Source organism: Ochotona curzoniae, unplaced genomic scaffold, assembly GCF_017591425.1.
Source record: "Ochotona curzoniae isolate NIBS_2020 unplaced genomic scaffold, NIBS_Ocur_1.0 scaffold_4506, whole genome shotgun sequence".
Classification (NCBI taxonomy): Eukaryota; Metazoa; Chordata; class Mammalia; order Lagomorpha; family Ochotonidae; genus Ochotona; species Ochotona curzoniae.
The window spans coordinates 18,292,688-18,319,623 of record NW_024467119.1 but is presented as its reverse complement, the minus strand read 5'-3'; the positions used below and the strand labels follow the sequence as shown (position 1 = coordinate 18,319,623).

At 41.7% G+C, this 26,936-nt stretch overlaps 1 pseudogene; it reads right to left on the bottom strand.

The window, feature by feature from the left end:
• Positions 1 to 494: 494 nt before the first annotated feature.
• On the bottom strand, positions 495 to 26,936 carry LOC121147306 (annotated as a pseudogene).

The window sequence follows — 26,936 nt, the reverse complement described above, 5'->3', positions numbered from 1 at the left end:
ATGTACAGGCTCTGCAAAGTCTTAGTAGGTTCTGTGGCCCTAGGATATCTGAGTTAGAATAAACTAAGCAGGTAGGATTTTCTGGCTTCCATTTTGCAGAGACAATGACTTTCCAGGAGGAAAAATAATAAAGAAGAAGAGGAAGGAGGAGGAGGAGAAGGTGGCTTCCTAACTTGACCCAAGATTCATTTTTACATGGAACACCTTATCAAGCTCATCTTGTAGAAGTTACATGAATGTTCTTCTATGTCAATGTTTTCTGATCAATGTTCTTCAATCCCATGAACTACTTATATGGGAATGACCACCTATACTATGATAGACATAATTGCAAAACTGCAGAATACTCTTGATTTTACTTGACTTCCAACATAACATTTAGGTGGTCTTTTTGTTATGCAATAATTACATCTGTAGCCAATTCAAATTTCTTTATGCCCACTACCTTGCTAGTAATAGACAACAAAGTTAACAGGTGTTCTTACTTTTGCTGTTCAATTTGGATGTCCTCCTCCCGAGCATTCAATGACTTGGTCACAAAATAAAGTTTGAGCCAGATACATTCTATCAACTTGCAGATCATCAAAGCACAGCTTCCTGAAGTCCTATGAGTGATCACAACAGTGACCCATTCCAGCCTTGATGGATTCAGCCTCACGTCACCCACAGCAATAACAGCCATGCGGATCAGGATATTTCATTGTTTTCAAATAAAATAATCTTATATAATTATTCTCATGTTCCTTTTGATTCCACCTGAGTTTTACTGTTAGGGAAACACAACACTGGCAGGGGCAGTCTGGTCCCCAGCCTCATCCTGCTTTGTCCTGTCATCTTGAGGTTGACTTCACTTGGTCTTCCTCATTAGGTTCCTGTGCAGTCCAGTTCATAGACCAGTGTGAACCTAAGGCAGGAATTTCCCATGCTCCACCAAACTAAACCCTCAAATCAGCAAGACTGCTAGATCGACTTAGATGTAAAACTATGATGATTGGCATTCTTTAAAAGCTAAAGTCCAATTTTGTTTCTGTTTTTTTACAGCTACACAACTATTAACAATCACAGAACCAGGAGCATAATAGGTACTCTCTAAATATTTATGGAATTAATTAAAAAGTTAATAATGGAGGCAATCTTTAACTCCTGTTTCAATTACCTCCTTCATCTTCATTCTCCTTTAAAAACTGTCACCATGGAACTAATAATATAGCTTAAAACTTAATCCTCTGTGATGCTGGAGGCGGTTTGGCACCCAGCTGCTCTACTTCTGAACCTGCTTTCTGTTATTGTGCCTGAGAAGTCAGTGGGAGGCAGCCTAAGTGCTTAGGTCCCTTCACTCATGTGAGAGCCTGGCCCAACTCCAGTCAGTGCAGCTATTTGGGGACTGAGCCAGAAGATGGAATATGTCTCTCCTTCTCAGGTTCTCCCACTCTCTCTATAACTCTTCCATTCAAATTTTAAAATGTCATCTTACTTTACTCACAGTTTAATGTCAAAGACTCTAATATTTATCCCAATGTTATCTGCTGGTGTGCCCCAGTTACGACAACCCAAATTCCCTTCCACTTATTTATGTGAGAATGAAGTCACTGAAGTCAGTAAGTAACAACATGTAATCATTGATTTTAGAAGTAATTAAAAGGATTACCCAAAAAGAAACATTTAAAGATATGCAAATTTAACCAAAATAATGTTCCCAAAAAGACATGACTCGGTAACAAAAAACAGTAAAAAGAAAGCAAAATTAAATAATAAAATTTAATAATTAAATTTAAAAATTAATCATTTTAAATAGTTCAATAATTAAATTAAAAATTAAATAATAAAATTTAAGTAGTGACTCAAGCAGTTTTAGTTCATCAAAAGAATGAACATGTAGGTTATTCAGGTCTTAAATATGATCTACAGAGCTGAGCAAACTTCATAAAATAAAAACACTGTAGCATCAAACGGATGCTGAAGGACTGAAACCTAGGGAGTGGTCTCAAACACTCGAGCACCCTGGCCCCTGGAGTGTTATTCTTCATGATGAGGGAAAAAAATCATTTGTTCTTTAAATGATGTCAATATAAATTGAAAAAGCCAAGACCTCAAGACCAATCCCACTTGTCCTTTGATTCCATCTGCACTTGTATCCATATCCTAATTCAGTCTCCCAAGTATTTTGATTCTTGAAAAAATACAGTAGCCTTAATTATTATACCCAACTCTTCTTCCCATTGGAAAGACATGGCTTACTGTGAAGGAACAGATCTGTGAATTTAACGTATGCGAGCTTGATTAGAAAAAGTTCGTCAAAAATCAACATTACCTTTGGAGTTGCTGACAAAATCACTTTTGCTGACTTTAAAATCTAAATAGACCCTGGGATGTGATCCAGAAAATGACCTTGTGAAGCTAACACCACCAGTGTTTGCAGACAAAACCATACCACCTGCTCATCAAAGGCATTCGGTATGAGCTGACAAGAGAGCATTTCTCCTGAGGACGCAAGTATCAGGCTCAATTGACAAATCCTAGATATGTCCACAGAACTGAGTTTGATTGCTGGGGTTAGAAAATACAACTTTTTTTTAAGATTTATTTTATTTTTATTGGAAAGGCACATATGCAAAGAGAAGGAGAGACAAAGAGGAAGATCTTCCATGCAATGATTCACTCCCCAAGTGGCTGCAGCAGCCAGAGCTAAGCTGATCCGAAGCCAGGAACCTGAAGCCTCTTCTGAGTCTCCCAGATGGGTGCAGGGTCCCAGAGCTTTGGGCCATCTCCACTGCTTTCCACAATCAGGGAGCTGGATGAGAAGCGGGGCTGACAGGATTAGAACTGGCACCCACATGGGATCCTGGCATGTGCAAGGCAAGGACTTTAGCCACTAGGCCACCGCACCAGGAGAAAGTAGAACTTTTAAGAGAAGACAAACCAGGGCTCAAACGCATGCAGCCAAACTGTTGCTCATCATTCAGTGGGCAGCGTCTGGTTGCAGAATCACCTTTTGAGCAGACAGGTGCATGGCTTTCATCGTATAATGGATTATGAGCTTAAAAAGGTCAATAACTCTTACTACAGAGAATGACTACTCACCCGAAAGTGAACTCGACAGGGTCTTTTGTTTTGATTTGGCTTCTTTCTTTGTTGGTTGGTTTGCAATACCTGACATTGCCTGTGATTTGGGATGTGTGGAGAAGAGTTCAAAGTGAGTTAAAAGTAAATGAAAAATAAAAATACATGGCTTAACTCTTCCTTTTAGGTATAAGGACAACCCTCAGTGTATTTTCTTTAGAAAATTTTAAATTTTAAGCAGTTTCTCCTCTCTCTAAAGTGTATATGTTTTTTGGAAATTACATATATCTTTTGTCAGCTTTGTGACCCGGAAATGTATCCCCTGAGGACCGAGAAGCCATCTTTTTAGCGTGCGAACAAATGAGATTGCACTCTCTTAGTTTCTGTGGTGAACAGGAGCCTGATTTTAGTGGGGTCCTTGTCCCATGCTGCAAAGCTACCTCCTGCCATGAAGATATAAGAAGTTATCCTGTTCCCAAAAAAGGCCATTTAGCTAATGCAAATGATGATCCCAATGTGAATGTGATGTGCCAGAGCTACTGTCAAGTCCTCTCATTGGGTACCACTTTTGTTTACATTGAAAACACAGATGGAATGGATTGTATTTCCTGGGTTGTATAAGAACTGAACTTTTCTGTCTGCAGTCTGTGTTGGATGGTCTATGTTGTATATCACAGTGTGGCTTAATGATCATTCAAGTAAAAAGAGCCAACTAGTTTATTTCTCTATTATCTTTGTTGGAGAGGTTTTCTGGATTAGGAGATTTTATTGTTAATGGTATTTCCCCAGCAGTGCACAAGGTTGCACTGAATCCCCTCCCAGGACATTCAAGCAGGTGTCACGGAGGATGTCACACGTGAGCTGAGATCCCATCATGACTTCAAATGAACCACATGAAGAGGAGTGAAGGTAGAGAAGGGTAATTTGGAAGGTCAGTGAATGGACTTGACAGAGAGAGAGTCTTGTAACAAAATCAGATTTTCATTGTTCAGCAGATAACGAAGGCTACTTCACACAGAATGGATTAGAGGTAGGTAAAAAGCACCGTGAGGGAGAGAACTATCATAAGGCTGTCCCAGCAATCCAGGTAAGACAGAGCTGGCCTGAACTCAGGGAGATGATGGAAAACCAAAGACATAGAGGCCCTACAGGGAAAGAAGCTGAAGAGCCGAAGGTTGAAGACAGAAAAAATTCAAATCAAGCACTGCACTGATAATAGAAAAAGAGTTGGGGAAAGAGTTTCAGTTTCTTAAAAACAAACAGAAAAAAAATTATTTGAAAGGCAAAGATACTGAAAGAAATTTTCCATCTATAGGTTCGCTCCCCAAATAGTCAAAACAGCCAAGACTGGCCCTGCCAAAGCCAGGAACCAAGAGCTTCTTCCTGGGTTTCCACATGGGAGCACTTGGGCCATCTTCCAGTTCTTTTCCAGGTGCATCATAAGAGAGCTGAATTGGAAGTGGAGTAGCCAGGTCTTGAACCAGCATCCATATAGGTTGCCAGCATGGCAGGCAACAGGTTAATCCACTGTGCCATAGCACCAGCCCTGAAGAGTTTAAATTCTACAGCATGCAAGGAAAACAGGCAACTTAATCAAATGGTTTTCAAAATATAATCCCTGGCCCATCAGATTTAGCATTTCAGGGAAGTTGTTAGGCAAATTCTTGGGCTGTGGCATGATGTAAAGTTACTGTCTGCAATGCTGGCATCTCATTTGGGCACCATTTGAGATCCATTTACTCCAATTCCAATTCAGCTCCCTGTTAATACTCCTGGAAAAGCAGCAGAAGAGGCCCCCACACTCATGTGGGAGACCAAGAAGTTCCTGGCCTCAGGCTTTGGATCGCCCCAGCTGTGGCAAGTCTTTTTGGGAGTGAACCAGTGGATAGAGTATCTTTCTCTGTCTCATACTCTCTTTCTCTATGTCTCTATAACTATTCTTCTAATAAAAGAAGAATAGAAGAAATGCAAATTATTGGGCCTTACCTCAGAGTTACAGAATCAGAAACTTTGGGGTGGGAGTATGTGTTTGAGTTAGTCTTCCAGGAAATGTGATACAATATCAATTTTGAGAACCACAGGTTTTAATCCTTATTCTAGTACCTCACAATGGAATTCAACATAAAAGTAATAAATCATCAAGTCTCTCTAAGTAAGCAATAATACCTTTTCAGAATCTATTATTTCGGGTTTTTAATTGAAACTCGGTGTTATGGAACATTATCAAAATGATATGTTTTCCTTCATATGCCACTGCTAAATAGGCTGTTACAGTGAGATCTTAGAGATTACTAAAAATGCAGCTTGCTTTTGAACATCTTAATCTTTGAAATATAGTGGCATTTTCTAGACTGTACACCTAAGGAGGGTCCCCTCTGACAAATTACTAAGGTGTCCACTTATCTCTACACTTGTGGTGAAAATGCTCAATTTGCTAGATAGACCTGACATGATAGTGACAAAAAAAGATCCTGGATTAGATCTCTGTAGCAGGCTTGCCTCCAAATCCACATGGTCCCAAGCTCTACCTGCTTATGTGACAGAGAGACCCCCATGAGAGTGCAACAGGACACTGCCCTCAGACAGGGACTAATATCCTTGGACTGGATCACTGCCTGGCACCTGGGGAGCTGGCTTCAAAAACAGTGTCGAGACACCCAAGGTTGTACATACATTTCTCATATCAAGACAAAGAGAGCTGGGTGATTTCTGGACAGACTCGCTCTCTTGATCATTGAGTTTTAAGATAGATTATATAATCATATGGTGGCTTCCAGCATCAGATTGAAAGAAAGCTCACAGCTGCAACTTGCAACAACATTTCACAAGCATACCTGTCATGGAAGCTGCTCTCTCCTAATTTCTTACGTAAATCACAGTGATCTTTAACACAGTAATGGCTTTCACACACCACTCTTCGAAATATTTCCTTTTGAAAGTAAAAACAAAGTGAAACAAAACAATAATCAGTGTTTACCTGTGGTTGCACCGGTATGTTTTGAATTAAGACTGCAAAACCAACCATTTTCTGTAATAGCTTAACATAACTGTTTCCCTAAATCTGGAGTTTATATTTTGAATAGCTTTGAAAATCACATTTTGCTAAAACACAATTAGCCATGTATTTGGTGAAGGAGAAGTGGAACATTAAGATTTACGCCAGACCAACCAACCACAGGGTGGCAAACTGCCACCACTCCCACCCCAGCGATGTGCCGGCAAGAGGGTGCTGCAGGGAGTTCATGGGGGCCTGTGAATGCAGGCTTGAGGTGTGGGAAGGCTAAGGGAATAGCACCAGTGGGCATGTGGGGATCTGGGAGCTCATGTCTAGGCAGGTAGAGTGAACATAGGGATTTCCCCAGTGCTTGGTCCTGGGCGAGAGGAAGTGAGGGGAGAGCCCCAGGTCAGCACACTGCCCTGGGTTGCTGGTGTACCAGACCTGGAGAACTTCAATGGACCTGGATCTTGAGTATATGAAGGGTAAGGCACTAGGTCAGCACATATTCCAGGAGCTTGCGACTCTGGTGCATGGGAAGAGCTTCAGATCAGCGCACAAGCTGGGTTTCTGAAATCTGGAATGGAAAACCCATGTACTCCTGGGCACAAGGATTGGGGACTGAACAGAGAAAAGAGCAAGGGGATTGGGGTAGAGAGGACCACCATGGGAGTATATGGCATATGAGGAACCACTGGCATGCATAAGATCTGTGGCTGGGATTAAGCCTGGTTGAGGAACTAAGGGGATACCCTGGCAGGGTTGAAATTCCCTCTTGTGAGAACGAGGGCCAGAGTGGGACCTGCTACCTGCTCTAGACACGGTTGCAGTGTCCCTCAACACAAGCATAGAGTGAATCTGGGGTGCACCAGAGTGGGCTAGACTCCAGAACCCATTGGTGCCCATGAGAACCACGGTGGGTGTAGGGCAGGCTAGGCTAGGTCTCTGTCCCTACTGAGCCATGTGTGAGCTGTGTCTAGGTGTGGACCAGGCTTGGCTGGGCTATGAGACCCAACAGTAAGAACCAGAATGGGGCAAAAGCCAGTCAGGAAGTCCTGTTTCTTCCAGGACAGGAAATGCACTAAGTAGAGCTGGCCCATGGACCCACTGGTATGGAGAGATTCTGATAGAAAAGCTTGGGGAACTCCTCTGTCAGGACACAGTCCCTGCAGGTGAGTGCAAGAACCATGATAGGGAGCAGCCCAGACCAGGCCAGGTAATGGTACCCGCCGGTATACATTTGGCACAGGTCTGGGGCAAACCAGGATGGGTCAATTCATGTCACCTGCTGGCAGATACAAGAATTAGAATGGGGCGTGGGCCATGCCGGGTCACACTGCAATACCAGCCAGTCCTTGTTAAAGCCTGGATTGGGGGCTGCCTAAGCTGGGCTAGGCTGTAACCTACCAGGCTCAAAAACCCTGCATCAGGAAGTACACAATTTGAGAGTCCCACTGAGCTGGAACTGGGGTGGGCAGGGGCGGACAAGGTTACAGCATCCACTAGAAAATGCCAACATGAGGTGGGCCATGCCAGACTGGATCACAGCACCCAAACAGCACACGTGAGACCCCGGGGATGAGGTTGGAGAGGGCAAATCCTGTAGACAGGCTGCAATGTCGAGAGGGCGGCCCTCTGCTGGACCAACACTCCCACTGGTGAGTGTGAGAGCTGGGATGGGGGCAGACTAGGCTGGGCAGAGCTACAATACCTGTTGGCCTCATATGAGCTGGATCAGGGGAAAGCCAGGCTGGGCAGACTGTTCCTACTGGTGCAAACATCAGTCAGAGTAGATATGGGTGGGTTGGTCTTTGCCACAGCATCAGCTAGCAGATGCCGACATGGGAGGCAAATTCTGTCAAGCTAAACAGCAGAATCACCTGGAGAGTGCAAGATCCGGGAGCTGGAGTGGGCCCAGTAGGGAAACAGTGGGTACCTCCCTCTTTGATTGCCACTCCCACTGGAGAGCATGAGAACCAGGACTTAGACAGGCATGGCTAGACGGAGTGGCAACCACCGGCACATGTATGGGCTGGGTAGTGGAGCTGGTTGGGATGAACTAGGTTTCAATGCCCTTTGACATGTATGAAAGCTGAATGGGATGTGGCACAGACTGGACCAGTCTGCTGTACATACTGGCAAGCACTGGAAACCAGGGCAGGGTTGGGTCTGGTGGAGGTTATTGCAGGTCACTCTGGCGAGGCTGAAATTCTCACTGGTTTGTGTGATGGGCAGGATTAAGCTGGACTGCAACATCCCTTGGTTTGTGTAAAAGACATGGCTAGAAACAACTGACCCACAATTGCAACCACCAGCATGTGCATAAGTTGATATGGGCAATGAACAGTACCAGATCCTGTATTGGCAAGTACATACAGGAATCTCGCCTGGAATTACTTCAGATGAAGGTTCTTTGGGGATTCCCCCCAACTGAATTGCTGGACTCAGAACTCTAACCATGGAGGAAATTGCAGGTTCCACGGTCTGACCATGGAGCGCAAATATCAGAGCTGGACCCCCTCAGTGCCTTAGACAGAGCAGTGGACAGCTTATCCAGGTACAGATGGAGGATATGGCAGTACATTGGAGTCTGCAGAGGACACCTGGTACCACAACAGAGGACAGAGGACAGAACAAATTGATCAACTACCCCAGCCAAGATTTGGTAATGAATATCTGGGCAACAGAGATTCTAAGCTAGACTATGTCAGCCAGTGGATTCTGGAGAGATTTCATCGTGATTGGAGTGGGGGGGATCAACAGCAATTCAGAACTACTGAACTATCAAAACCTCTTGAACAGGACCCACAGAGCATGCCCCCACATCGGAGGCTCTGAGATGTTTGGGATGCTGGGTGTGGCTTCACCTCTTATCTTTTTTCATCCCCCAGATACAGGAAGGAAAAAAGAGAACATGGAAAGAAAGGTCTCACCTACTTTCCTCCAGCTCTTAATCCTTCATACCCAAATGATCTATGTAAAAATCACCAAAAATAGAATTTTTAAAAATTTTTTAATATTTATACTATACTTTCTGTATTGTAAATTTATTTGTGGGCTTAAATGACATGTTTTATAATCAGAAGGCAAGACATGTTTTTTCTAACCAGAAAGAGGACTGTAGATACAGTTTGTACATAGAAGTGTGGTGAGTATGTATGTGTATTGGGGTTTTCTTAGCATATTGTTTTCTAATTTTAGAAGCAAAGACAAAGAGTAAAAGTAGCCATAGATAGAAACATCTTCTATCCATAGGTTCTCGCTCCTTCTGCCAGTGGCCAGAACTGACTCAGGCTGAGGCTGGAGCTGGCGACCCAGGCAGGGTTTTCTACGTGAGTGACAAAAAACCGTTACTTGAACCATGACCCCTGCTTTCCTGTGTCTTCACAGCAAGAGGCTGTGACCAGCAGCCACAGCCAGATATTAAACCAAGCATTCTGATACAGGACACGGGACTATGACCTAAAATCTTCATTGCTGGACTCTCGCCTGCCTCGGGTTATTTTGATGATACATACTTTTTATAGAAACAGAACATGTATGAGATGTAAGTGCAGAAATATTAATACAGATTCCTAAGTCATGGGCTTAATAAATCAGCCATAAGCACAGTAAAGTACCTCCACAAAGACACACTGAAGTGAATCAAATGGAAATTTCTAAGCTGAAGGAAAATTCAGAGTTCTTGGGCCTTGAAAACAAGATTCTAGGAGCTGATGTCACGGCAGAATGGGCTGAGCCTCCCCCTGCGGTGCTGACCTCTGATGTAGTCACCGGTTAGTGTCCCAGCTGCTATGACCTTGGAAAGCAAGTCCCTGTTCCCCCTGCACACATGTCTTCTGCTTCCTGACTTCAGATCAGCTAAGCTCCGGGCATTGCAGCCATTTGGGGAGTGACCAGGCAAATGGGAGGTCTCTCTGTATGTGTCTCTTTATAACTCTGTCTTTCCATAAAAAAAAATAAGTAAATATTAAAAACATTAAAAAGAAGATTCCAACAGGAAGGCACTAGTCACGTTGCAGGCTTACACTTTGATAGGCTCACCGACTACCATCTTGGCTCATCAGTCTTAGTACCATTTATTCCGACAATTGTATCAGATTTGCAAATGCTTAGCCTGCATTTTACATTTAACTCCTTCCTTGCCACCTGTGTGATAGACAAATCATTTGAGCCTTCTGTTATCCAACACTCGGACCTAACAAACATACTTTACAGTACAAGCAGTATTGGTCTTAGTAGGCCATTTTGAGGATCAAATAGGTCTGCTTTGTAAACTCTAAACAGCCTGAATCTGCTCAACCAAAGGAGACTCAGTTGTCCTTGTTTATTATTCTCCTTGGGATATTACGTGATCCTACTGAGCCCATATAAGAAAAGAGATGATTTCTACCTCAATCTCTGCTCTCCAACTCCATCTCCAGCCCTATGAATATGTGCAAGCCATTGATCAGTTGCCCTAGCTCATGATAAGACAGCCCATGGATAACTGATCATCCGGTCAGAGGTTTGCTAGGCCATCAGCTAGCTCCCAGCAAATACACGACAGGAGCCACTGCCTGTGAAGAGCAACATGCCTGGCTGGGACTAGGGGTAGTGTGCAGAAGTTCTTGGTGAAGTGGATCTTACCACACACTAGCAGATTGGACATGCCACACAAGCACCTCAGTACATGTTAAAGAGCAGATTGCAGAGATTTCATGAATCGCAATCTAAAGACAATGACTTGCAGAGTATGATGTGTCTTGTGGTTCAGATAAAAATTATATTTGTTGTCCGCTGCTTGAAATTACCAAGAGCATGCATAATCATCTTACAAAAGTGTGTTGGCATTAACCAAACTGTGCTTTTCTGATATTTGTTATCACTTATTATAAGGAAAAAGAGAAAGAAAGAAAGAAAGAAAGAAAGAAAGAAAGAAAGAAAGAAAGAAAGAAAGAAAGAAAGAAAGAAAGAAAGAAAGAAAGAGGGAGGGAGGGAAGGAGGGAGGAAGGAAGGAAGGAAGGAAGGAAGGAAGGAAGGAAGGAATTTATCTCATGGCTATAGAATTCCAATAGGACTTCCTAACCTATAGCAGTTTCCCAATAAACCTTTGTACACTGTATTGATTCTTATAATCACTGGAACTGCCAGTTCAGGATGCCTTCTTGAATATTCATAAAGAAACCTGTATCATTTGAAACATGTTAGAAGATAAAGAGTAAAAATTATGGTTTTGTTTTTCGATTTTGGATTTTTTTTAATACCAACTTTTAACCTCAAGACATTTAGAAACTTTGAAAAGCTAACAGAGTTTTATTGCCTACATTGTGAGATAAGAAAACAAATCAATAAAATTATATAATTCATCAAAAGTCACACAGCAGTTAGTGAATGACACATAGGAGGTAAACTTGAAATATTCTGGTTAGACAGTAGTTTCCAACTGAGTCTGCTTCCGTAATTTCAGATGTTTGGGCACAGACACATTTTTCCCAAAGAGCTTTAAGAGCTCATTTTCTAAGCATTATATTCTTTCCAAAACGAGTCTTGTCTAGGTATTAAATCCGCATCTTTCCTTCTCTTGCAAAGAACCCTTTGAATGTGAGTAGTCTATGCATAATCTATAAACTCTTCTGAGTTATAAGGAAGAAAAATTTAGACTGCAGAATATTTTCAAATCAATCACAGGTCCATAGGTGTCTGGTCCTTCTGTTTCAATTCAGGCTTGGGAACACAAAAGTCTGGGCCACCAAGAGACTTGGCCTACATTCACAGAGGATGCCCCACAAAACAGTGTCTGCAACACAGTTCTGCCTACTCCTTGATCTGTGCTTCCCATGAACAGCTGTGCCTGGGGACTTCTCAACAGCCAAGACAATTTTAAGAATTTGTCAAAGGGATGGGGTTGTAACTCAATAGGCTAATGCCTGACAGCACTGCCAGCCCACATTGTTGCCAGTCCATGTCCCAGCTACTCCACTAACCATCCAACTCCCTATTTGTGCCCTGGGAAAGCAGCAGAAGACAGCTCGAGTCCTTGGGCCCCTCCACACCCATAGGAGACTCAAATGAAGTTCCTGGTTTTGAATCATCTTAGCTCCAGCCGTTGAGGCAATATCACATGTTATTTTAGGACTGTAACCAAAACATTCTATGAAGAACTTGGAGGAAAACTCAGGTTCATCTTTTGTTGGGATTACTTCAATCACATAGCATTATTATTGTGGTATGATAATTAGAAATTAAAATGACTTTTGCACAAGTTGATATTTGATCAGAATAGTCATAGAAATATTGTTTCTTTTGCTCTAAAACAATTTCTAAATTGATGCAGTTTTGTCATATTAACTATTTTCTATTGTCTTATTACATATTGGCTATTTAAGAAACTTTCATACACTTCTAAAGGCACACTAAAGATGGCTAATACCCCAACTTGTTTGTTTTTAAGTGCCACACCATAGGTTTAATGGCAGATATTAAATGAATCATATCAGAAGGACTGACCAGGTGTACTAATCTCAAATTCTTACTCATCACTAAGCCCCTGAGGACAAAGCTTACAAATTTTGAACATCATTGCATTGTTTAAAAACCCTTATAATAGCTGTCAGTATTTAACAATTAAGAGTTTTCTAATTCTCTTTAAATGGATGAATTTAGAAAGCCTGCATTCTCTTGTGGCAACATGCTGGCACTGAACAGCAACTACCAGTGTGAGGCCTCACGGTGCCTCTCTTTTTGGCCACACTTCCCACCCAGCCACTTGTTCTCCTGATTGGCTGGTACCTATCTTTATTCAGGTGTACAACCTGTTCCAAAGAGTCATGAAAACATCCCTTTTCTAAGACTTTATACAAAATGCTGTTACTCTGGTAGAAAGCCCTCTTGCTTGTCAGTGAGTTCCTTGAATACAAATTGATCCTCCATGAATCTGCTGCGAAGGGGCAATAGGTCAAGCTTCTCGTCATTTTCTGAGATGATGATGCTTTTTCCTGGGAACAAGCACTGGCTGTTCACAGCACTGAGTGACCTTACTGGATGGCACAGCCTGTTTAAAGCATGTACAGTTCATAAGCTGACTCTGTGAAACAAGAAATGGAGCCGTGATTTTTGATGATTCATTCCTATTTTGTTGTTATTAGTAGAAAACCAGAGAAAAACTTGTCATTGTATATGGCTCTATTATGGAAAGGGGAAGAACTAGAAAGGTTATTTTTAGTGATTTAGGATAATAAGAATACTTTTGTACTTGTTTTTTTTCAAATATACCAAGGTCTGTTAAAACCTTTGAAAGAATATAAGAAGAGAGAGACCATATTATTGTTTTCATATTCAGTCCAATAAAATGCAATTTTTTTGCCTTTATAATGTTCTTATTTTAGAATCCTCATTTAGGAGGCATTTTATCTCTGAAACACACCACAGTGGAATTATTTACTTTTACTGCCATAATTACTATTTCATTTGCATATCTATTTATAAGCATAAATAATTAGTAATGCCTGGGTGCCTGTGTGTAAGGCAGTCTCTACATTTAAGGAACTCAAAATCTAGCCACCAGATCAGATCATTAAATAAGGACCAGTAGGATGCATTATAATAGAAGTTGTAAAATGCTTAGCAAGAAAGAGAGATTAGGTATGCAGATCTCAAGTGAGTCTGGGCTAGATGCTCACAATTTTTGTTACCCCAGCAGCTTGGCTGCAGCCAGGAAACGCGAGCCAGGTTGCACTTGAGGCTTGAGATTTTAGCTCTGTCCACTGCCACCATATGGTGGCAGATCCTGAGCTGGTCCAGCCTTAAGGCTTGGGAATTTTTCCCATGCACAGCAGCCATGCTATGGATGGATCTTGAGCAGGTCTGGGCTTCAGTCTCAAGATTCTGGTTCCACCTACCGCAGCCACACTATGGGCATATCTCAAGGAAGTCTGGGCTGGAGGCTCACAGTTTTTGCTCCCCTGGCTGGATGGCTACAGCAGGGGGAATGTGAGCTGGGTGGCCCAGATGCCACTGGTACCAGGTGAAGCCCTTGGACCATCCAGTGGTGTGTTCTGGAGACTTGGGGGTGGGGGGTTACTGGGAGTCTGGGGGATGGCACAGGTGGTGGCACGCAGAACCTGAGAGTTCATGTCCAGGTGAGGAATGACTTCTGAGGAACTTCCATGTACAAGCCCACTGTACTCGAAGGGCTAGATCATGGAACCCACCAGCAAGTATCAAAACCGGGAACGGGTACCGTGAGGCTGGGCCAGGAAGCCAACTAACACATAGGTGAATCAGGCCTGGGGGTAAATTCTATGGGGGAGTATGTGGGCTCACTGATGTGGAACAGCAATCTCTGTTGGCATGCCCAAGATCTGTGGCTGGGAATAGGCCCGGTTGGGGAGTTAAGTTGATGCCCTGGATGGGTTGGAATTCCCCCTGGTAAGTACAAGAGCTGAAATGGAGGCATTGGGTTGGGTTGGACATGGCTGCAGTCTCCCTCTGCATCAATGTGAACTGGGTCTGAGGAACACCAGGCTGGGTTGGACTCTAGCACCCACTGGTATTCATGAGAGTCAGGGTGAGTGTAGAACAGGCTGGGCTAGGTCTTGGCTCCCACTGAACCACATAAGAACTGTGTCTTGGCATGGAGCAGATGTGGCTAGACTGCAACAGCCAACAGAAAGAACCAGAAAAAGTATGGGCCAATTGGATATAGACACTGTTCCTGCCAGGAAAAGAGGTGGAAAAGCCAACCTGGGCCAAGGTCTGCCACTGGGAGGAGACTGGATAGAGGAGCTTGGGGAGCTCCTTTGTCAAGATGCAATCCCTGCAGGTGAGCGCAAGAACTAAGGCAACAAGCAGCCATAACTAGGCCAGGCTATAGTACCTGCTGGCATACATGTGGATCAGGTCAGGGGGTAGACCAGGCCAAGCTAGTTAGCAACATCCACTGGCAGATCTGATGACCAGAACAAGGTACAGGAGGGACCTAGTTTGGTTGCAACACCAGCCAATTCACACTGGAGCCAGGACAGAGGGCTGACTGGGCAAAGCTAGGTTCAGCACCAACCAGCGGAACTGGGGACAGGTTGGATTGAACTAAGCTGAAGCACCCAGTGGTGGATGCTAAAGTGAGATGAACCATGCCAATCTGGGGGTGGGTGTTGGATCCATGAACCCCAGGTCACCATGGGCCGGCCTCCAATATGTGTGCTGAATCCATCAGCCCCAGGGTTGGCAACCCAGTGGAGTTCAGGTCACCTGGCCCAGGTTCTTGGGCCTGCCTGAACAGTGGGTTCAAGATCCATGAGTCATGGGGCCAGAGGGATTGGCAGTGCCTGGGTCAACTGGATCAACTGGGTCAATTGAACCCACTTCCAAGGTGGGGGCTGGGTCTGTGAGACCCAGGAATGGGAAATCTGGGGTATAACCTGAGTTACATGGCCCAGGTCCTAAGGCCTACCTGCAAGATGGATGTTGGGTCCATGAGTCCCAAAGATGGGGAAATTTGGTGGGGTCTGGGTTGCCTGGCCTTGGTCCATGGACCTACCTATGAAAATTTATCCTCCACAGTGTAAAGGATGGAGTGCTGAATGGCAGACCATGGTACACAGAGAGGATATCGTAGCCCATTTGGGGCTGTAGAACACATTTGGCACTGTAGCAAACAATGGAGAACAAAACATATAGACAACTACCCCAATCAAACGCTGACAGCAAATATTTGCTCAAATGGAGACTCCAAGGCTGACTGTGTCAGCCAATGGACAATGGAAGGGATTCCTCATCAATAGAATGGCGAGGTGGACAGAGTTTCAGAACTGTCACATCCACCTGGCAGAAGCCTCAGAGCGTGCACCACATTAGGAATCTGGGCTGATACTGGGAGGCTGTTACCCGTTCTCGAGTACTGGGATGGCTGGGAGGCTGGCTATGGCTTCTCCCTTTATCTCTCCACTCTCCCCAGAAATAATAAGGAGAAACAGCAATATTAATATTAAATTAATATTTATAAATTATATAAAAGAGCTAAAAAAAAAGAGAGGATTAGCAATTGTAAAATCAGTGAAAATCACAGTGAATTTTTGGATGACTTGAGCCTTGAAAGACACATAGAAGTTAATTTGGAAGAGTGAAAGCATTCTAGAATTCTAGAATTATTCACAAAAAATCTAAGAGACAATATGTATACTTGGGAAATAATATTAACATATTTGGAAGTTATCAAAAACTTTCAGTTGGTAAATGATGCAATCTGAATCAAATCAGTGACTGGATAAGGAAGAACTACTGAAACGTACAATGAAAAAAATATTAGTGAGCAATAGGGAAGCTGAAGGCAAAGGGAGTAAGGAGAGTAATCCAGAATGGCACCGGAGACTAGGTTGGTTGCAGCACAATCCATGGAAACTGATGTTCAGTGAAAAGGATGGTTTTGAGCAGGGTGCCTCAATTGGAAGCCAGAGTTCACTGTTAAATGCTGTGTAGTATCTCGATTAGAGCATCAGTGAGGCATCAACATGGAGATGTCCCCTAGGCAGTTGGAAGTGTACACTAAGAGCTTTGAAAGAACAGAAGGAAAGTCTAATCCAAGAATGAGAGGCTGAAGTTCCATGGGAGGGCCAGTGTGGCACTGCTAAGGCAAAGGGGGTTCTTTAGTCAAGCAGCAAGCACGCTCTCTGTCACCCAGTGGAATCAAATTTATTTCTCTCTTTCTGGAGAAAAATCCTGCTGAGGGGAAAAGGCAGTAATTGCAGGAGGCAAGCTGACAGGCAATTTGTCACCTTCAACTGGTAAACTTGCAAAATTGTCTTCAGCAATAAAATCCAGCCAGAGTTCGGGGTTGTTGTAGACAATCAGGAGATGTTTAAGGTTGAGACGTAGAAATGGAATAAGCCACTTCACATCAAAACTTAAATTAGTGGACCTACTTAATTTTGAGACATGCAAGAATTGTGGTTCACAGCACAGCAACTTTTCTGGACTGTGGAAGAGAAAAGGGCATAAATTCTTGATGACTAATTAGTCATGTCTGAGAGTGCCTGCAAGTTTCCAACAGATTGGTCAAGAATACCAATGGGGCAGGGGCAGGAAAAGGGAGTGGGCAATGGTGCTGCATAGCAGGTTAAGCTGGTATTTCACATAAGCGCTAGCTTGAGTCCTCACTGCTCCACTTCTGATCCAGCTCCCTGACAATGTCCCTGGGAAGCAGTGGAAGACGGCACAGATGCTTAAGGCCCCACTACCCACAAGGCAGACCTGGGAGGAGCTCCTAACTCTAGACTTCATCCTGACTCAACTGCCAATCATTGCAGTCATTTGAGGATTGAATCAAGGAGATGGAAGATCTCTCTCTCTGTCTGTCTCTTCCTTTCTTCTAGTAACTGCATTTCAAATAAGTAAATAAGTTTTCAAAATACCAATTTTTAAAGGGTAGTAGAAAAACAAATAAAGCCGATGAAACAAACTATATACACATTCCAAGAAAATGAAAACTTTCCATCATATCTTATTTTCTACAAGAACTTTTGCAGTGATCATGGGAAAAGTAAATAAATGCAATGATAGACATTTGAAACTCTAAAGTCACATTCTGTGTTTTAATCTTGAGTTTGCTATCTCATGTCTCTCTGACATTAGGCAAGTTACCTTGCCTCTTTGCAACTTCATTTCCTAATCTACAAAATAGTGATGAAAAGTTGTGGGGATTAAATGAATTAATATTTATTAAGAACTAATAAAAAAATGAAAAACAGAGCCTGGTACAAGGAAAATGCTTAAAGAAGTGCTTTTGAAAAAGAAAACATCAAAAAAGGAAAAAAGCAACACTGTGAGAATATAGAAAAAGAGAAGCTCCTATGCAGTGTTGATGGGTAAGTAAATTAGCATAGCCATTAGAGAACACAGAATGGAACTTTCCTAAGAAACTAGAAATAGAACTGCCATAGGATTCAGAAATCTCGCTACAGGCTATACATTCAAAAGAAAACAAGCTAGTATATCAAAGAGATAACTGAACCACCGTATTTATAACAGTGTTTATATTGGCCAAGATACAGAATCAACCATGCTCTCCATCATCAGATAAATAAACAAAATGTAGAAAATATACACAATGGAATAGTAGCCAAAGAAGAAAGAAATCTTGTACCTAGTATTACCCAGCATAAGAGGGTAATTACAGTTCACAATAACTCATCCTATACATATATATTTTTTTTTAAGTAGAAGAGGAGTGTTCTAAGGATAAAATAATAAAAGAATGACAGGGAAAAGTCAATTATCCTGATTTGACAGGTGCACAATGTATATGTATATAAATGTTTCACAGTGTACCCCATAAATATGTACAGTACTTGTTAATCAAAATTTTCAATGTTTTGGGGTCTGGAATGATAGTTCAACTAGTTAAACCCCACCCCTGGGTGCTGGTTCATGTCCTGACTGCTCCACTTCCCTTCCAGCTCCTTCCTTGTGGCCTGGGAAGGCAGAAAAAGATGAGCCAAAGCCTTGTGACCCTGCACCCAAGTGGGAGACCTGCTAGAAGCTCCTCCTAACTCCTGCTTTCAGATCAGCTCAGCTCCAGCCGTTGTGGCCACTTGGTAAGGGAACCAGCAGTTGGAAGATCTTTGTTTCTCCCTCTCTGTATATCTGCCTTTCCAATAAAAATAAATAAGTCTTTTTAAAATATGTAATGTTTTTTAAAATGTAATAAATAAAATATTTTTAATTGAGATGTTTAGAATGCATGCTTTGTACACACAAGGCACTTTTAAACCTCTGGGGCTGGTGTGTTAATCCAAGTATGTGGCACCCTGCCACCCGTATGAGAAACCCAGATGACGTGCTTGGCTCCTGGCTTCGGCCTGGGCAAGCCCTGGCTAGTGTAGCCCTCTGGGGAGTGGAGCAAGCAGCTGGAAGATCTTTCTCTCCCTGTAACTATGACTTTTGAACAAATAACTCTTTTTCAAAAAAGAATTAAAATCAATACTTAATATTCAAAGTTTATTATATTGTACAGAAGAAGTGATAGTTCATTGAGATAATTACTGGCAACAAAGTTACCAAAAATTAGTATAAATATAGTAGCCAACCAAATTAACTGAGACAAAAGCAATTAATAAAACTGAGAAGGGAAATTAAAAAAAAAACAACAAGTAAACACAAGAACTTTGTACTAAAGAAGATCATTAATTTAAATAACCATTTTTCAGAGCTGATTAAATACATGAGAGAAAGGAAGCATAATTACATAGCTGATGTTTTAATTATCAAAAAATATATATAAAGAACTATATGCTTCCCAATGTGAACATGCCGATGGGGTAGATTTTTTTAAAGCAATTCAGAGACTATGAAACCTGATTTTAAAAAATAAGTATAGTTAATCCTCATTACTTAGGATGCATCCAACACAGCGTTGGTCAATAGTCCATCACTGCCTCCGGGGCAATACAGAGTCCTCACAAGCCTTTGGTCACAACATTTTACCAGTCCATCAAGACACACTTTGTTTTAGGTACGTCTCATTAACGTCTAACTCCTGGCCAACAGCACTGCAGTTCGTGCATGGGTAAAGTGTGTCTAACCCAGATATTTTCTCTGACGGCACCTCGCAGCCTTCCTGTGCATAGGGACACTAGAGGTTGCTTCATCACTACACTTTGCAGACATTTAAACAGGAAAAGCACTAACAAAGCAGCATCACTAAGCAAACAGTGGATAGAAGACATCTTTGCCACACAGGAGATGAAGCAGGAGATGTTGGCCGTGCTGGCTCAGAGTCAGCAGCTCAGATGCTGCACAACTCTGAGCATGCCATCTGCAGTGGCCATGACGGAGCTCTGAATGCTGATTTAGACTTACAAATATAGCTGGGAAAGTAGCTAAACTGATAAGTACAGAATCTATGATCAGGGAGGATCCACAGGGGAAAGGCTGAAATTGATCCATAGCCAAAAGAGAGAGAGAGAGAATGGGAAAGCTATTATATTAGTTCATGTAATAATCCACGTTCAGTTTCACGGAAAAGTCCATAGTTTCACACACAGTTTCAGTACTATTTAAGTTATTTCAAATCATTCCCAAAAAAAAAAAAAAGCAAGTAAGATTACAGGAGCCAGCATTCCTTCCAAAGATGCAGGGTAGTATTCCTGCCATGTCAGTTGAATCGTCTACTGCAAAATTAAGCAATTCAAGGACAATTTTTCACGTGTCTGTCTCCAGGATAGAATTGGAAGTGCCAGTTGCCACCTGCCCAGGATGATAGAGCTGAAGGAGGCACAGACCCCCCGCCACAGGACAACTGTGATGCCTGGCAAGGAAAAGCTGTGTTCTGACCCCCAACTCAGTCCCAGCCAAAGGGGGATTTGAGGACTTAACATTCTAGGGATCCCAATCAGTATTCTAGCTATGATGTTCTATCTTAATTGCTATTGTGACCTGCATCTTTTCACCTGTCGTGTAATGGAACTAAGATGATTGGGGTCAGGGGTCATGAAGCTCTCCATGAAATTGTGCTACAGTTTTCTTGGTTTCTGTTTATTCAAACATAATGAAAATCATTCAATTTCCAAAGGCATATAATGAATAGCAACATGACTTGTGAGTCACTGAAACTTATGAAATTTTTTAATAATTACCTTTTCTCCCCTCTCCCTGGATGTTAACCAATTCACATTTGAGGTAGGGCCATGAGCTCTAAGCTGTCCCCACCCTGTACCCCATGAAACTGCTTCTTCATCCTTGATTGCTTTCCCTTCTCACCAGCTTGATGTGCCCTTATGGTGCAGATCACAGCTCTAGGACTTGTGCAAGGCTCAAAAATGAGTGGAATGTAGTCCCAATTTGGAGTGACTTCTGAGATCAGCTCTAAAAGCTTGGAGAATAAACAAATGGAGTGAAATTAAAAAGGAGGATGGAGGGAAGGAGAAAAGGAGCAAAAGAATTCCTTTAAGTTGGAAAAAGAGGACACCATTGTTAATTACATAAAGTAAGTAGTCATTTCTTTTTCAAACTCGTTATTTGCCGCTGTTATCTTTACAAGCATTTGTTATCTTTATGAACTTTTTAATGGCCAAAGTAACTGTTAAGAACAGAGAGGGTCTTACCCTGCCAAGTGTACATGCTACTATATTTCCAGCACAACAGATTTCATGCAAATTTTCAACCTCCATTGTGAGTTTGGTAATTTCAGAAAAGTTAGCTTTAGGCTGATTATTAGCCAGCAGAATCAATTCCCTGAAATGAAAAAAATCAGTATATTTTAGGCAGTATTTTGAATTCAGTGCTTTCTAAAATTAGTTCTAGTTCACTGCCTAATGAAAACAATAGGAACGCATCTGCAAATGCAGGGTGAAGAGCGTGGGTTACAAATTCATCCTTTTTTCTCCTAAGGTGATACCCAGCGCTTTAAAAAGACACAAGTCACAAAAGGAACAGTTCATGATCATTTGCAGTGTTTAAATTATTACTTAACAGAGTTGAACTGCTTAGATAGGCCATGAAATGGAAATTGACAGATGTTGGGAATGGATCTGGCCTGACTTTCCTCAGTAAACCTCTTCATTGTAAAGACTGAATTTATCAGAGCGTGAGTCTTTCTTGCTTCTGTCAACAATTGAGCTACGTCCCTGAACTTTTCTGTAAATAGAGGCATCAACCCCGCCATATAAGCAGCACAGAGCTTCCATGCAACCTGACACTGTCTTAAACTGGGACAGAAGAAAATCATGTCTCCAAGATCAGCTTGGAAAGAAGGCTGAGTCAGGAGCGGGGCTAGCTGTGTAACTGCAAATTCTCCTGCATCCCTGCCTCTGGAAGCTCCACTCCTCATTTTGATATACAATGGTGGAGCCAGAGCCACTCTTCAGGAGAGAGGAGAGCATTTTGTCCACCCGCCTTTTAGCATCTTGAAGTATGCTGAACTGGAAACTGATTATTTCACGTGGAAATCCCTTGAGGAACCAGAACTTCAGAATAGGTCAGAACAACCTGTGGAATTACCATGGGCCTTCTCTTGCTACACACAGCAAAACACAAAGGACTCACCTTCATGTAGCCTTGGTTATCAGAAATAGTCAGAGCCACAATGAATCCAAACAAACAAGCTCTGTGAGGTAACCCTGACCTTCTGCTTACTTCCACCTATCTTAGTGACATTCCTAGGATTTATTACCCCTGTCCAGAGACCCATTTGTCCTGTCATTCCTTCACAACGTTTTGGTTCTTTGTCTAAAAAACATCAAAGTATCATGATTTGGTCACATCTCTTTCTTTTCTTTCTCTCTCTCTTTCTTTCTTTCTTTCTTCCTTTCTTCTTTCCTTCTTTTGTTGTTGTTCATTTATTTTGTTTGGTTTTTTTTTTTTACTTTCCTACCAAGATTTCAATGTATATATAAATTTAGTTAAACTTTTATGTTTTTCCTTGCTAATCAGTCCTTGTACCACTTAGGTTACTAGGCTGAGCAAAAGAGCCCATAAAAGAAATAAGGGGGAATGAGTGGTGATGTGGCATAGTGGGTAAAGCAGCCACCTGCATTGCAAATACCCCATGTGGGCATTGGTTCAAGTCCAGGTTGTTCTATCTCCTATCCAGAGCCTTAGTGATTTGCTTGGGTGATTAGTGGAAGATGGCCCAAGTGCTTGTCCCCTGCCACCCATGTGAGAGACCTGGCTGGAGCTCCTAGTTCCTGGCTTTGGATAGGCCTGACTCCAGTTGTAGTCACTCAGGAAGTGATCCCCAGCAGATGGAAGATATCTCTCTCTTTCTCTGTTTGTCCCTCTCCTTCCATAATTCTGCCTTTCAAATAAACAAATAAACCTTTTTTAAAAAAGAAGAAGGGAGCTTGAGAGGGAGGGCAGTTGAAAGGATGCAGGAAAGTTTGAAGTGACTGTAACTGAAAATCCTGACAGTTCTGCCTGCAACAGGGCCTGGAGGATTTGAGCACATGGAAGAAACTGAGATACAGAATAATGGGGGAGATTGAAAATTATGCAATTCTATCTCCAGCTCTCTGTGCCCTGCTGGACTTTTGTTTGTTGGTTTGGCTTGTCTTTTAATTTTATTTATTTATATAAAAGGAACTAATTTTATGTATTTCATGTACTCAGTTTTCGGAACATAATGAAATTCCCCATTCCTCCCTCCCTTCTTGTTCCCACCCTTTCTCCTCCTCGCTTACTTGTAATTTTTGCAATAACATAACTTTTAATTGACTTTAAATCAAAAGCTTAGCCTCCCAGGAAATAAAGAAGACTGCAGACACTAAGTAGAAAAACCACATCGGCAAAGGCTACAAACAATATGCAATTACACTCATATATATGACCATTTTTTTACTATTCTATGTGTTAAATACTACAATCAGAGAAATTTCACTATACATACTGGCCAACTGCTGCATTTACCTTGTTGCAAAAGCTAGTATTTCACTCTTTGTTATGGCTAAGCAGTATTCTATCATGTAAATGTGCTACGTTTTCCTTATCCAGTCATCAGCTGACAGACATTTGGGTTGATGTCACATCTTTGCTATTGTGAGTTGAGCTTTCATGAACCCTGTGGTGCATCAAGGAACATCTGTGTAAAGAAGCCAGGTTGGGTTGGCAAACGTGGTTAAATGAGGGGTAAATGACTTGTAAATGTATTTGGTCAAAAGGGGTAACCCAACAGCAGCAAAATACACAAGAGCCTGAACAGAAAACTTCCATTGCTTTTGTTCCTCTGTGATTGAATGCAATCCCCAATTCACGTAGATGATGACGTCTCACAGAAACAGCTTTAACCAAATATTTTCTGACGGGTTCTAACCGAAAATCAGAACACCAATTCATCAAAGAAATGTAGTAGTCGCTGAAAAGGCACATTTCATCATTAGTAAAGAAGTGGAGACAAATGAGTTTCGCCCTTCCTCAGCTTTAGAAAGTCTCCAACTGAATCACTTCAAAAGATGCCAAAATGCGGAACAGCATCTGGCCTTCCACAAATCACTTGTCTGGCGTCAAGCATCTCACGTAGAAGGCCTGTAATCCCTATGCTAGTCCCGTCCCTGTATAAGCACATTAAACGAGTGTGTCTGAATCTCTCTCTAGTCTGACATTTCAAGTCCAAAATCTGAAAGCTAATCACCAGCGTGTGCCTAGGTCCAGCCCAGTCTCTGTTCCAGTCCCACTGTGCGAGCCCGCTGTGATAAGATGACCAGGACTGCATTCCTTCAGAGCTGAAAGTGCGGTTCTCTTGATTCTGGTTCTAAAGCCCACCCTTTGAAGAGCACCAGCTCTCTGCAGATAAGGGTTCCTACTCCAATTTCCAACTGAGAAATCAACCAGGAAACCAAAATTTGCACTTGGCTAAGCTTTTGTTACAGTGCTTTCCACTCTAGTAGGAACTACAGAATCCGTTTTTGAATTGGAAAACTCGTTGCCCTCTGACCTACAATTACTGCTTATATTTAGGCTTCCACTGACACAATCAATCTCTACACTTATCAGATATCCTCCCTTTATCCCTGTTAACAGTGTGCCTCCAATACTCTCTGTTTATTTTGCTTGTCCTAATCGATGCCTACTTGATATTGTTTGCTCCTGGCCTGCCTAATCCAATCCTGATGAAGGAGATGCCTTCTTTTTAAGTGCTAGCTAACTTTCTTCCCTGTTGATTCAAGAAAATGTAATTGTGATTCTTAAGGAGAAAACAAAAACCACGCAGCTCAACTTTTCACTTTAATTTCCTGTGATAAAGTACCACGTTCTCAGAGGCTTCCACTGGGGGAAAAAAAAAAAAGCTGTGATTTCAAAATTAGAACCAACACTTATTTTCTGAGACCCTAACAAAGAGGAATGGTTACCTCTTCTTCAGCAACACTTGGTTCTCTTTTTTTCTGTCTTACATATTTGCTCAGCATTTGGAACTTGGACCACATCACTGTAACCTGCATCACCTTTTTTTATGGGACAGGAAGCACGCATCTTAAAATACATGTGTTTCAAACATTCTTTGTTTGTTACAAATGCATTCAAAGAGAGCAGTCATCTATAGGAGGGGCTGATCGTTAAAGGGAACACACAGCTGATCCAAAATTTCCTAGTGTTAAAAATAAAGGAATTAGTATCAAGAAAGACAGTAATGCCATTATATTCTTAAATAGCAGAATGCTGGCCTTGTGGCTGTTGCTGAAGAACTTACTGTTGCAATAACATGGAGCGAAACCATGGTGGTGGGCGCAGAATAGAGAAGAGGAGAGGGACGTGGAGAAGGAATCCCTATACCTACAAAACCCAATCATAGAACATAACAAAATTATACTTAGAAAAATGAATGAGCTTATAAATATTATGTTTTCTATAAAATGCTACATATGCCTATTGATACATGAGAATTCCAAAACTATTACTGTCAAATATAGCTGAGAAAAATAAAATTCATTTCTTTTAAAATAAAGTGAGAATGAATTATTCCCAGGTAAAAGAAAAAAGAAAAGAGATTGCATAATGTTAAACTTTTAAGCCAATAGTCCCTTAGCACAGTTCATATGAGCAGGAGTCTTCAAGGGTTTTAAGTCCAAATTTCTGCATTCTAGACATTTACCTGTTCAAATCTATCATTTTCTGATTTCCTAAGCAGCTGCTTCATTTTTATGCAGTTAAGAGCCACTGAAATAAATTACTATAAGACAGTCCTGGGCAGGATGGTATTTTTCTACTTTGTGAAGTTTTATTTATTTATTTGTATAAAGAAATTTCACGTATTTCACAACAATTTAGCAGCGTGGTGATACTTCCCATTTTTTAATGAGAACTGTCCACCAAGAAATAGATAGTGATTTGCTTTCCTCACTTCCTAATTGTTTTCAGTTTGGTTTCCATGGGAACTTATTTTAAGAATTGAACTCTGAGGCAATGTGTACTCATTGTCAAGTTTCCAAGTGGAAATGTAATAATTTGGTGAGCTTTCAAATACCTCTTATGGCAGTAAATATGTGGAATGCTATAAATCTCCAGTGATGTTTGTTCTCAGATTTGGGAGAGAAGGCCAGATAAAGGTCATCTTTTGAAATGGAAATAACTGGGAGTCATTAGAAATAAGAGAGATCTGCCACCAGCCGAATTACTTTCCTTAACATGTGTTTCTAATGAGACTGATGACTTTGCTATTCAGAGTCTAGTAAAATGTAGGCTTTAGCCTCAAGAAAGTAAAGTTTTAAAAATACATAAGTTAAAAATGACTTTTATATTAGAAAGTATAAAGCATAAAAATAAGGAATCCGAAATATGCACCTTGTAATATTAGGTTGATGTTTACAAGAACTTTTGTGGAACATGCTAATCATAAGACAGATACATTTTGTAAAGAAATAATAAGTCCCAAGACTTTAAACCAACAGAAAAGGAACCCAAGATAATATTCACTTCCATCTCCTTTATAAATTCTCTAAGAAATTTTTTAAATTACTGGTTCAATTTCCCAAGATTCTTTCTACGAGGATGCCAGCAAAGTATCCTAGTGACAGACAAAGCAATGGATGTCAGTTAACAAACAGGTATCTGGGGTTGTAATTCACTCTCTCTAGAGTGTGTTTCTCAGCCGTGGTCTCTCAGAGATGAGCTGTTGAATGTAGGTTTATAAACTTGCAGAGCTAAAATCTCGGCTGTGACTCATCGGCAATATAAACCTTGCCTGAGTAAGCCCCAGCCTCTTGCATGACACACCTTGTGGCTGCAGTCTTGTTTCTAAGAGAGAAAGTGGCAGCAGATGTGTCACACGTCGGCTGATGAGCACATTCTGACAGTCATTCATGGAACTTAAGATCTCTGCACTTTGCTGCAAGACCCAGCAACTCGCTAGCTAAGTGCCAAATTCTGCATATGTTGCTTGCTAAAGAAATTGAGCAACCACAATGATGGTGCAGTA